Source organism: Astatotilapia calliptera, chromosome 9 (assembly GCF_900246225.1).
Source record: "Astatotilapia calliptera chromosome 9, fAstCal1.2, whole genome shotgun sequence".
NCBI classification, from domain to species: Eukaryota; Metazoa; Chordata; class Actinopteri; order Cichliformes; family Cichlidae; genus Astatotilapia; species Astatotilapia calliptera.
Window position 1 is genome coordinate 177,487 of NC_039310.1, and position 13,945 is coordinate 191,431.

Here is a 13,945-nt window from a genome sequence, read left to right on the forward strand (position 1 = left end):
GTGCCTCTTGTATGAATGGATAGAGCAAAACAAGTTAATGGTTACAGTGAGTGAATGGTTTGTACTGTAACTACTAACTTGGTTGCAAGTTATTTATGCAGCAATTGAAAAATATCGGTCTTTTTGTTACTGGTCCGTATACACACACACAGAGGTACTTTGAGTCTGCTTTTACTTTACTTTTCTAATAGAAGTTAAAAAATCTGGTATTAATGAGACAGATCAGAAGAGTGTACGACTGATGTCTGAATTTGACTTAATAAATACCACCATTATCACACAGACTGCATAATGAAAAAAGAATCATGTTTTGTGTTCTTCTGTGCCACCTACAGGGCAGATTGCAGGTTTGTACAGTGGAAGGATTTTTGTTCATATCAAGGCCACTAATTTTCTTTCAGCTGCCTCGCTGTGTCTGGAAACAAACGCACCTATAAATCCTATCATTAAATCCTATCATTATTGAAATGAACTGGATGTAACCACCCATCCATCCAATCATCCATTCTCTTTCACTTATCCAAGCCTATCCCAGCTACCATAGGGTGAGAGGCAGGGTACGCCCTGGTCAAGTGTGTCTGAAAAGAGAGACAGCCATTCACACCTATGAGCAAGTTAGACTCAGCAGTTAACCTAAGCTCACTAACTGCATGGCTGTAGGAGGAAGCTGATGTACCCGGAGAGAAGCCGCACAAACACGGGGGAACATTCAAACTCCACGCACGCAGCACACACACACGGCAGCGTTGATGTCACATTTTCGAATGGACTCAGTTTGCTTGGAACCCTAAAAACCGAATCAAGTCGAATCAAGTACGTACTTATGGAAAAGAGGCACTGACTGATGACAAACTATGGAAGTAATACATCAGTGCAGCAGAGTCACATCTTACTTATCACTCTGCTTTCTCTTTTGATGTATCAAAAACCTGTTTTAATTTACAATTTACTCCCAGGTGTTTCCTTTAAATCCAAAACTACAATAAATACAATGAAATTCATGTTTTTTAAACTGTTAATAAGCTTGTGTCAAATATGAGCCCACGTTTATTGGTTTGCTGACACTTTTAGTAGAGAACAGTGGTAACAAGGCATACCTTGGTTTGATTAAAATGCACAACACATATGTTGCTCATACCCAGATGAATGCCAGCAGTCCCCCCCTCATCTTTTCTTCTTAATATGTGTGGCTCTCTTTGTTAACAGGAAGCTGAGCAGTATGATGGAGTGACTTAGCATTTCAGTCACTGATGATGTGCTCTCTCTTTCTGTGAGGTCAGTGGACAGGACAACAGTGATTATGCAAACGGATCTCTCTAAGAGCCATGTGTCTGTGGCTGCTGTTTCCCACAGACTGCCTACTGAAAGGCCACAAAAATGTGATTTGCTACTATTAAACACAGAACACATTTACATGTTTAAATAGCACATTGTGGCATTTAATGTCTTTTTTATGGTTGTATCTAGATTTGCATGAACAGAAAGAATCAAAGTTCAGGTAGAAAAACCATTTCCTCCTGGGGTTCAACTGGTTTAAGGTAAAATAGCAGATAATGCGGGTATACTGTATTCAACAACTTGTGCTATGATGAATGGGTCTGTCAAAGAGCTAAAACTCACATCAGTGTGTGTTCATGGCCATTGTTGTTTGCTGGATCATGTGCGTGCGCGCACACACGCACACACACACACACACAGAGCACACTCAGCACACTCAGTGTTATTTGTGCAGCGATGAAGGCTGCTGGCCCACACAGTGTCAAGTCTTATTAGAGGACTGAGCTCCTTGTAAACAATGACACCAGAGCTCTTGTGGGGGGGCGGGCAGTAAAGCTGCAACAAGGAGAAAACCTCTGTTCTCATGTTCTCGTGTTACTGAACACCCTGTGGGCGTGACCTATTAACTACCTGTCAAACTATAGTTTGGCCATAACTAGGCATTCCTGATCCCACACACAACTGGAAAAATTTAGTCTCACAACCATTTAATGAATTAACATTCAAGTTATTTCTTATCATTATACATTCTGACACTTCAAATGCTTCAGGAGCTGTCCGCTCAGCGCTGCATCGGCACCACGGAAATACACGGATACATCCGTAGACTCGAGACAGAATTCACAATGTGTTTTCAGGACTTTCAGGTGTATGGACCAATGTTTTCTTTTCTGATCAAACCAGAAAGCTTTAATGAGCAGCTGGGTTTGTCTCGCATTAACTGCCAGAGTTAAGGCTAGTTAATGCGATATCAAATTGCGGCTGATAGAACTGAAAAGCTCGACTCTGTGGGGTCAAAGTTTGCAGAACTACGAACGGAGCTGGAATCCATAGCTGTGCGTGTTCATGGAGCTGCATTTTCACCTGCTGGACATCACTACCTGACAAGTTTAACTGTCTTCAGAACATTGCAGAGGCCTTATTGACAGTATTTGGCTCTACATGTCTGTGTGAGCAGATTTTCTCTCACATGAGTCCTCAGGTAGCCTCTGAATGCTGGACACTCGGAGACCTGTGTCTCTGAAAAGTATTTCTTTGTGCCCCCCCTCTCCCTGTTAATGCCCTACCTGGCCCACTGGCAAAACTTTGCTAGATCCGCCCCTGCACAGTTACCAGCTGTCAGCTACTTAGAAAAGGATCCTGGTGTTATTTGTCTCTCAGAAACAGTTCATAACTTCAACTCATTCATGTCACCTAAAAGGTAAACCTGTTTCTCCATCACCTGTTCAGCTCTGATGATTCAGTAAGGACATCTCCTGGTTTCCTCTTCATGTTTCCCTCTCACCACATATCCAAACCGACATCATGACCAGCAGCTTTACAGCTGTGGCTCTGGGATTCCCAGAGTATTTCTTCACTCACTAAGGGAGGATTCAGGGTCACCTGGTCCAGCCCTAACTATATGCTTTAGCAAAAAGGAAAGTTTTAAGCCTAATCTTGAAAGTAGAGATAGTGTCTGTCTCCTGAATCCAAACTGGAAGCTGGTTCCACAGAAGAGGGGCCTGAAAACTGAAGGCTCTGCCTCCCATTCTACTTTTAAATACTCTAGGAACAACAAGTAAGCCTGCAGTGCGAGAGCGAAGTGCTCTAATAGGGTGATATGGTACTACAAGGTCATTAAAGATAAGATGGGGCCTGATTATTTAAGAGCTTGTATGTGAGAAGGAGGATTTTGGATTCTGGATTTAACAGGAAGCCAATACAGGAGAAATCTGCTCTCTCTTTCTAGTCCCTGTCAGGACTCTTGCTGCAGCATTTTGGATTAACTGAAGGCTTTTCAGGGAGTTTTTAGGACTTCCTGATAATAATGAATTACAGTCGTCCAGCCTGGAAGTAATAAATGCATGAACTAGTTTTTCAGCATCACTCTGAGACAGGATATTTCTAATTTTAGAGATGTTGCACAAATGGAAGAACGCAGTCCTACATATCTGTTTAATATGTTCATTGAAGGACATGTCTTGTTCAAAAATGACTCCAAGGTTCCTCACAGTGTTACTGGAGGCCAAGGTAATGCCATCCAGAGGAAGAATCTGCTTAGATACCATATTTCTAAGATTTTCAGGGCTGAGTACAATAACCTCAGTTTTACCTGAATCGCTACAGGCTGTCTAACTTTGCATGCCCACCAATACTATTTCCATTTGGTTAGCTATTATCAGTTTATCCGTCTGTATGCAGAAGTCCCACAGGATCTTAGCTCGGACATTCTCAACCACCCTCGGTGGGGTGTCCTATTTTGAAATTTGGGACTTCCAGGCCATACTTGGCACAGGTGTTCCTCTTTACTAGGCTCCATGTATACCCAGCCTGCTAGCATCTTGACCACACAGGTTGGTCAGTATTGTCGTACAGTCTCGAGTGACTGTTCTATCTACCAATAGCTGGTGTTTTGCCCCTCTGTTGTTCCTGTCAGTTCATCTTAGCTGCTATGATGGCTTCCATGTGGTGCTGAGGCAGGTTATTGGCTGGTATTTGGATGGGACTATTCCCTTATGGGGCTCCTTGCGGATCAAGACTGTCCGACCTATAAGACCTTCTTCTAGTATACCTCCTCAAGTGACTATTCAAGGCTATAGGTCTTTGCTGGGCAGTTTCGAAGGCTTCAGGTGTTTTTTGTGTTGTTTTCTTTTTGTTGTGTTTTACATGGCCCAGGCCCATAGAAAACGGGTCTAGCCTGGATCTGGCATCAAGCTGGCACTTCTGACTGACCCTATGTCATGGCAGAGTGTATGTCAACCAGATGTGGGCCAGGTCTGGCAATGATGGCACTGTTTATGTTCATAAATTCCTATTTTAGTTAGAAAACCCAAATGCCATGTTGTAATACTATACTGCTATGGTAGCCAACATTTCAAATATAGCTTTGATAGGTTTGTGAGTGTACACTTTATCCAAAACCTAGAGTTTACTCATGTCTACCACTGGGAGGCTGTAGCTCTGGAGGTAGAGCAGGTTCCCTACTGATTGGTAGGTTAGTGGTTCGATCCCTGGCTCCTCCAGTCTACATGTCAAGAGTGTGAATGTGTATGAATGTAGTTAGGAAGCACTCAGTTTAGAGAAAGTGTTTGATTAGGTGAATGTGGCATGTTGTATAGAGCACTTTGAGTAATCTGGGAGAGTAGAAAAGTGCTATATAAGAATCAATCTATTCACTGTCTCAAAAGAGTTTTGTCATGTTACTTTTGCACTATTATGCACATGTTGTTATTACATTGCTTGATTAAGGTACACATTAGTGTGACATCTGGGGCCAGAGCTGAAACTGTTCTGGGCCAACACAGGGCCACCAGTGTGTCTGCAACTGGCCTGTGGCTGCACACAACTTACACATGGCCCACATACCGCAAAGAATGACGGCCTTTTGGTGGCCCAGATAAGGTTTTCCAGAGGTAGCCCACACATGGGACCACCAGTGTGTCTGCAACTGGCCCTGTGCTGGCCCATGTGCTGGCCACATCTGGCAAACCAGATCGGGGTCACCAAAGGGCCGTCATTCTTTGCGGTATGTGGGCCATGTGTAAGCACATTGCGTGGGCCAGATCCAGGCCATACCAATTTTGCTATGTGGGTATATGGGATTAATGTACTTAAACCAGGCAACGATCCTAGGCCCTCATCCAGCTGCCACCCATTTCCACTTCTAAAGTTAGACCTTAAAATACATGAATGTTGTTTTATGGCAAGGTCCTTGCCAGAAGATTAAAACAAAATATTCACAAAACATTGTGACCAAATAGTGTGTTTTTTCTGTTTGTTTGGAAGTGTAGCAATCATGTTGTTGTCCAAAGGCCAAAAAATACCAAATTCATTGCAATAGGAGTGTTTTCTGCAGAAGGCTTATCTCCATATAAGGAGATGAGATGCAGAGGAAGAAACAAACCAATACCAGACATAAGGCCACCCTCAACTTTTTCTACCAATCATGTTAACCAATCATGATGAGAGGTGAAACGTCTTCCAGCAACTTAAAGAAGTCCAGACGCTTTTCTTTGCAAGCTCCTTTGACTACGATGACCTGGATGACTGAGAACCTTCACAGACAATCATGTTAACATTCTGTGACCCGCAATAAAAGTGTTTACTGCCTGGGCGCAGTGGCCTTTGGCTCTGGTGCCAATGATGATCCGGGTGAGAGTAAGAGTGATGGATATCTGAGAAGAAAGTATATTCCCTATTGTTGGGTCTGTGTTTCCACAAGCCCCACTGGTTCAGAAACTTATTCTCGTTAACGACAAAAACAAGACGAACATCTTTTACTTGCTAGCAAGGGAGGCCCCAGACTGAGCCAGTCGCTCATGGTTTGTTTAACGATATTTGTGGATTGCCAGTTGCGCTTAGTTCCAGCTATACTGAGCTGAGGTCACCCCCAAGAACAAGTGAGCAATCTAGAGTATACTTAAAAAGAGTCAAGAATGAGGGGTCATCAACCTTTGGGCAATATATTCTGTAGAATACATAACTTTTTGTAATACTGCTACTCACCTTTGCCTAGACTTATAGCAAGCTTACACATTAAACACTTTAAGAAACTCAGGTGTTTTAAGTTCATCTGTAGCTATGGCATGGTAAATGGCCTGTATTTGTATAGCGCTTTACTAGTCCCTAAGGACCCCAAAGCACTTTACACTACCAGTCATCCACCCATTCACACACTGGTGATGGCAAGCTACATTGTAGCCACAGCCACCCCGGGGGGCACTGACAGAGGCGAGGCTTCCGGACACTGGCGCCACCGGGCCCTCTGACCACCACCAGTAGGCAACGGGTGAAGTGTCTTGCCCAAGGACACAACGACCAAGACTGTCCAAGCCGGGGCTCGAACCGGCAACCTTCCGATTACAAGGCGAACTCCCAACTCTTGAGCCACGATCGCCCCCATGTTGTGGCAGGTCTGTGATTCTCTTTCAGTAAGATAACATCTACCTGTAGTTTTTTTTAAAAACTGATTAAAGATCTTTAACCTCATTCTGGAACCAGCTCCATGCAAATTCCATGTGATAAATCTTAGTGGACCCATAGTTGTGTGTGTGTTGCCAATGTTTAATGCTGTGAGTGACGCTCAGAGTGTGAATAGAATGAGTAAAAAAAACACGTGTGGTGAGAGGCTCCACAAGAGTGCAATACATAGACCCAAGTAGTGCTTGGTGTTGTGTCATTATATGTGTGCACATTAACTTATATCAGTGAGCATGTGCATGCCTGTGTGTGAGTCCTATATGTCTGTGTGCACTGTGAGGCTGTAGTGGATGTGCTGATGCTGAGTGTGTATGTGCGTAATCGTGCAGATGAAATAATCATTGTGTAAAGATCGAGGGTGCAGAAGCAGAAGAAAAAGAAAAAAATAATTGGGAAGTGATTGGGGATGAGAGGGAGTGAAAAGAGATAGGAACAGTCCATAATGTTAGAGAAAAGCTGTGTGTGACTAAATATGAAAACAGCTGATCTCCCAGCCAATGGATGTGGTGGAAGGTGATGCTCTTCACAGTGTCCTCCAGGAACACGTTCTCACTCCCAAAGCGTAACATTTTACGCTAGGTGACAAATCGTCAACATATTACGTTTTCGGCTACCCACCACGTTCCTAAATGACGACCTCGGAAAAATGAGGAAATATGAGGACCGTCTGGACTCAATCTACACATGCTCGCTCTTTTTCTTCAAATCGCTTGGAAACATGCTATTTTATGTCATTAAAGTCCTGGTTAAGCTCAGGAATAAGGTTATGGTTAGGGCTAGGGATAAGGTTAGGTTTAGGCCTGGAATACAGGGCCGGAACGTCTATTACCGCGGGACCATCATTACACTGGATTTCATCCATAACCCGGCGCGTACCACAACAACGCGGAAGGTCTCCTTTCGCGTTCCTCATGTTCCTCGACATGACAAAACGTCGGCATGTTACGCCTCGGGAGTGAGAACGGGCTGCCTCAAGAAGCTTCACGTGGGTCTTGATGAAGATTGGATAGTCCGCTGTCCTCTTCCCTTACTTGAAAAACTGCACAGCTCCTGTTGTCTCAAGAACATTAATGAAATCCTTCAAGACCATTGGAGTGTGAATGCATGTTAATGTTGAGTGGTCAGATAAAGTAGAAAACCGTTTTATCAGAACCAAATCATTTTCCATTGTTGTTTTTGTTAACTTTATTCTAACTTTTATTCTTCTTTTGCATTAAGAAAATTGCCCCTCAGTTTTGTTGTTCAGTGTTTCATTGAATCTAAAGGTTCTAATTGAAAATAACACCTTCAAAACTTAGTGTCCACTCATGGTTCGGGGTGAGATGTCTGATCGCCTCCAATGAGCATGTCACGTACCATCGACGTGCTAAAATCTCAAGATGAGCGGATCTGACAGAGACTTACGATGTTTCTAGATAAGAATTCTCTTAAAAAGTTGGTTGACTTCATTGAGAAGGCTTGTCTAGCACAGCACAAAAAGTCTAGGACCAGGCAAAAAAGGAAGTTTGACTTACTTGTTGTACGTCAGAAACTACAGCAAAATACGGAGAGTGTACTCAACAGCCAGAAGAGAGATGGATGCGACACGAGGATGTGGATAAGTGGATGAAAAATGTGTCTGACAGACGGCTCACCCAAACAGAGAAAGACATCCTTGCTAAAAAGGGTTGAATTTTGCTGTCACACTGAGACAAATCCCGCTAGTGGAACTGATCACAGCCACAAAAACATTGCAGAAGTGGAAGCAGAGCAACTACGGACAAAGGTTTCGGCCTGTCTCAGCAATGCAAAGCCCCCAGCATCCAACATCAGCATGGAGGAGAGGAAGGCCATTTAAGTCAAGGAGTCAAGGAGGCCATTTACATGAAAAGGGAAAGACCATCTCTGAATCAAGGAGGGGGCCTAAGGTTACATCTGTCACCATCTTGCAATGCTGTGATTGCAACCATTGCCCAACTGTCTGTGAATGGTACTCATGGCCATTGATTAATGGTTGTTGATCAATGGTCATGAGAATTTGCATAATCATGATGAAGGAACTGACCTCACAGCCCAATTATTCCTTCAGTGGGCTGGTTTCAGTCATTATGCAAATGTACTGTTTATAAGATTGGGGAAACCTGCAGTCAGCTGAGACTCACTTGGATGAGTGACAAAACGTTTCTCCCAGTGAAAACGCTACGTCCAGATGAACAGAATCAACCTTTGGAGATATCTACGGGGGCCCTGAGAGGCCAAACGGACTGCAACTTCAGAAAACACCAGCAATAAGAAAAACGCTGCAAAAGCACACAAAACACAATGGAAATAGGAAAAACGAAAACACAAATAGGAAAAAACACAACAGAAGTGTTTCTGGGGAGACAATAACCCGACGGACCAGTTGTAGGAAGTAAAAACATGGTAGCGTGTTTTATCATGATTCATATAATACTGATGACAGATTTTTAGGCTAATACTTACGCTAACACACTTACCTCTCATCTTTCCTCACAAAACCGATAGATCCTCCACTTCTTTTAAGTGTCTCCCAGAGCTCCGGGAGATGACGTCACACAGGTCTTCCCCAAACCCACTCCCCCACCCCCTTTTGGCAGCAATTGGCTGACTGTCGCGGTAACGGAGGCTAACCATGTGTGGCAGGATGAATGTTATTCCTCAGTTCAACCCACTTTCGGCCTGGCGCATTAGGGGGGCGCTAGTATAAATAGTGGCCATTTGAGCAGTCCTGGATCGCTTACCTGTGATCTCCTTTTTGGTCACCTGACTTCCCTTGGTGTTGCAGAGATCATTTGCGGGTTACCCTTCTGAAGCCTCCATAACGGCTGGTCATAGCTGTAGAAGCCTCCTATGAGCCACTCCGTTCATGATTCATGACGCTGTTTACTCCGAAGTGTGGGCCTTAGTTTTACAGAATGCTACACTAACTGAAGTGCTGCTGCTTTGCTTTTACCGTCTGTTCCTGTTGCGAGGTTTCTTTTCCTGCTGCTGCCAGCCTTTTAAAGTGGACAGCGGCGTGGACAGCGACCATATGTATGCCGGCTACGGGAGTCGGCTGGCCTGCACATTGATTGAATGGATGATTAACTTATAGTTGGGCAGACGGCAAGTTGGAGCAATATGGCGATTCCGTCTGCTCCAGATTTTAAAGTTTTATCTAGATTGAATGTTGTTTTGATTTGTAGTTTGGATTTTTGTTACGCCACTGGTGGGAGGCCCTTTTTCTAGCTGCAGATCGCCAGTGTGGTCCTGCAGTTGGGTTATACCCCAGCGCTGCATATTAGTTTTGTTGTAATATATTATAATTTTCATTTTTTCTTTTATTCAGATGCAGAGGGCTGACGTGGAGGACACTGGGGGCGCCTTGGTGGTGGGAACTTTTGAGTGTTACACACCTGTCTTCTTTTAGTTTATTAGTGTGAGTGTGTGATAGTGTGCTGCACTTGTGTATTGGTGTGTTTTCTTTTCTTTTTTGGGGGTTTTGTGCGTGGCATCCCTGCCCCTCCACTGGTAAGCCTCGGCTCTGAATATCTTTTTTTTTAAGCATATTTGTACATTGATCTTTATGATTGTGCTTTTATATGTTGTTTTAAATAATTAATAAATTGTCAAACTGTTTTATCATTGAACCTCGTCTCTGTACTGAGTATAATAAACCTAAGTGCCTTCTTGGTGATTAGTGTTACTTCCAGTATTCTCTGGGTGAAATTCCCAGGGTGGCGTTGTCTTTTAAACTGAAGAGTATTTACTTTATTTCCACCTCGTGCTGCTACACATGGTTGATAACGCGCCCCAGGTTGTGCAAATAGACGAGGAAAAAAGAAAGGTACGTCGTTTTACCGCATTCCCAAAATCGAGCTAAATTGATTAGCACCATTAAACGAGCCAGGAGTAAGCAAAACAAGACTGAAAAATGGGACCCTCCAGCCGTCGGTTTCCGTTTGTGCAGCGATCATTTCATACAAGATATACACTTTCCAACATAAATATTTCATTATTTACTAGACTATCATTGTAGTTTCTGATGAGTGCAAAACCACATAGTTGCATGCATCGTGGGCTTTCTGTCGTGCTTTCTAAGTTAGCAAGCTGTAAAGTAGAAATACTGAAATGTTTGTTTATTTTCTAGTCAGAAAGAGCAATAATCCATTGAGTCTGGACTTTATTCCATCTATTTTCAACTATGTTCCATTTCCAGAGAAGAGGAGAAAAAAATGAGACTGGATGTGTTCAAATGGTAAATGGCCTGTATTTGTATAGCACTTTACTAGTCCCTAAGGACCCCAAAGCGCTTTACACAACCAGTCATCCACCCATTCACACACTGGTGATGGCAGCTACATTGTAGGGTACATGTTGTCTCTGCATTTTTTAGGGGCGCACTGACAGAGGCAAGGCTGCTGGACACTGGCGCCACCGGGCCCTCTGACCACCACCAGTAGGCAATGGGTGAAGTGTCTTGCCCAAGGGCACAACGACCGAGACTGTCCAAGCTGGGGCTCGAACCGGCAACCTTCCGATTAAAGGCGAACTCCCAACTCTTGAGCCACGATCGCCCCTCACCGTTCAACAGAAGACAGAAAGCAGAGCTACAATGGATAGAGCAAATAAAGCTATCTGCAGAAGGCACCCCCCCAAGGTGAAAATATCAAAGTCTTTCTCTAGTTAACTGTTGTAATATATGTTGGACCTACTTGTTGTTCTGTTGCATGTTGGTCTTTTACTCTGACTATCATACTTAAATTAATGTATGTAAAAGATCTTCAGCCCCACTTTATCCTACTTGGTAAAATTATAAACCAAAACGTTTCTGCACAATTGGTTCTAAGTTTAGCACAAGCTAAACTTAGAACCAATTGTGCAGAAAAGTGGTATCATGTACTGTAGTAGTATACTGTAGGAATAGAATGATTAACAAAAATGCGGTTTATATCTTAACACCTCTCTATATACTTCTTTTGTGTTTTAACCAGTCAACCAAGCTATTATCCCCAAGATAACAGCAATAATCCTACTGCAGACCAAACTTCCATCTCACAGCATTTGAAGGACTCCATCAATGAAGAACCTGGAAATGATGTCCTGCCTGTTCTCCATGAGAATGTTCTGTTAATTAGCACTGAAACATGTGTTAAACGCCTCCAATCTCTTGAGCAAGAATGCCAAGCTCTGAGGACTGAAAATGTGTTGCTGAAAGAAAAAACAAATAACACTACACTGAATAAACCGTGTTTAACATGTTTTCAGCAGTACTTGTTAATGTTAATGAAGCTTGGAATGAACTTGTCCTTTGACTTTTTGGTTTTTAATTTCAAAATTGACTCAACCACTGTTTCAAGGCTTTTCAAACACTGTATCGGTGTGATGCATTGTAGACTGGTGCCAAGTCTAGTGTTGTAGCCTGACAGAGACAATCTGTGCTATATGCATTTCGGAACAGCAGCTTTGAGAAGACTGTTTGCATCATAGATTGTTTAGAAATATTTCTAGAGAAACAGAGTTGATTGCTATGGAGGACCACAAGAGCCACGCGCATTGAAATAAAGAATTCTGTGCTTAAATAATGAATTGTAGAATAAAATCTGCATGTGTAAATTCATTTTTGAATTCTAATTTAATAAACTGATTTTTAAAATGCTTTTTAAATCTTCATTTCAAAAATCATTTTCGAATTCCACTTTAATAAACTGCATTTCAAAATCCATTTCCCGTTCCTGTTCGCTCAGGGATTAATTTTGGATTGGCTGTTGGATTAACAACTTCATTTTAAAAATCCTGCTGCTATTCAAATTAGAAACTTCCTGGGATGTAAGGAGCTCTCTGATTGGTTGGTCAGACACAGGCTGTCTGCCTGGATTTTTCTAGCTCATAGCTTCGCCCTGCTAAGAAGCGTGTATGCTTGTACAAAGGCGGTTCAGCCTCAGGATTTACACTCGGCTCGACACGGATATGTGAAGAATGAAGGGACCCTGCAGCCAAACGGAGAGCCCAACCTCTGACTGAGTGCCTGTTTACTCAGTTTGACCACCTGTGAAGGTAAGGTGGTAACATTGCTTTTTTTTTTTTTTTTTTTGCCTGTCCCGTTTGGCTCTTTTGCCATCAGAATTGTTGTCTAAAGGCAAAGAAAGATGCCCAACGGATTTACTTTACCAAATTGACCATCCCAGCCTTGCCGTAATGGTCCATTTGATTCACCTTTTATTGTTTATTTTATTTTCACTTACTGAATACGGGACAGACTTGACTGGGAGAAAGAAAGAGGTGGTAACATTGCTAACGCTAGCATCACCACACGTAGCCCCGTTATTTTAAGATCATCTTAGCTTATGAAAATTTTACGTCGCAGCTGTATGAGCTAGCTACGTGTTTTGTAAGCTGCTGTGCTCTTCACAAATAAAGCTGGAAGCAGCTCAGACTATTAGAACCAGCACTGAGTCCTGTTACATTCATACAGTGTTAGAGCAAATGCTGCAGCCTACAGCCTTTAAACTAGCGATTAAAATGCTGACAGTAAACTCGTCAGTCCAGATGTTACCACATTACTTTGTGATACTTAAGAGTTAAAACAACTGAGACAGGCTGACTAAAATAACAGCTGTCAGTTCTCTCATTCCTTATATCAAGACTGGAGATCACACTACTGATTTCAGTTCATTTAATATGTGAGTGCACAGATTCATTCTCAACTGGACATAAACGATGATCAAAGGTTGTATATATGATGAATTCATCAAATCCCAGCCTCTAACACAGTGCGCTGAATCTTAGCTTTGAATGTCCAGTATATTCTAATCAGTGCAATTCACTGAACATTCACAAACATTCACTGAACCTACAGTATCTACACCTGTGTGGCAAATGTGTGGTAAAGACACAGATAATGAAATGTAATTATTAATACAATATACATCATGAAAAACGAAAGCTGAAATTGATTCAGTTTAGTACTTTTCTCTGTGTGCTCTGTGATTTTAAAGGCCTTAAATTCTGTGATATATACTGTAAATGATTTTCACAGAGGTCTTAAAGTAGTTAAATCACTGCTGATAGTCTGGTTGTTTATATTTTCACGTTTTTGTGTCTGTAGGGCTGTTTGATGATGATTTGGACTCCTCTGGGAGATGAGGACACACCCACATCTGTTCCATGCTGCAGCCATGGATGGTGTTACGGCTCTGAGGCAGCTTTGGGCCATCAGACGCACACACTGGAAAACCAGCACCTGGACTTCAAGCGAGTTCAAACATTTCTGGCCTCTTATCACTTAGATTTCTTAATCTTAACAGTGAATGCATTTAAAGCAGGAACTGCACACCTAGCCATCAAAAGTTTGGCAGCATGAGTACTGCAAAGTTTTGTAGGGTCCTTGTTAAAAATTCCACAAGCACCACGTTTGTCATATAAAGTTCAATTTTGTACAGTACATTGTTGAAATTATAAACTATATATTCTAGTTATCCACTTTTCAGTATTTTTTGAGTAAATGGAT

General features: G+C 42.5%; 1 pseudogene; it reads right to left on the reverse strand.

Moving 5' to 3' along the window:
• Positions 1-512: 512 nt before the first annotated feature.
• Positions 513-13,945, reverse strand: part of LOC113029837 (uncharacterized) — a 49,686-nt pseudogene continuing 36,253 nt past the window's right edge.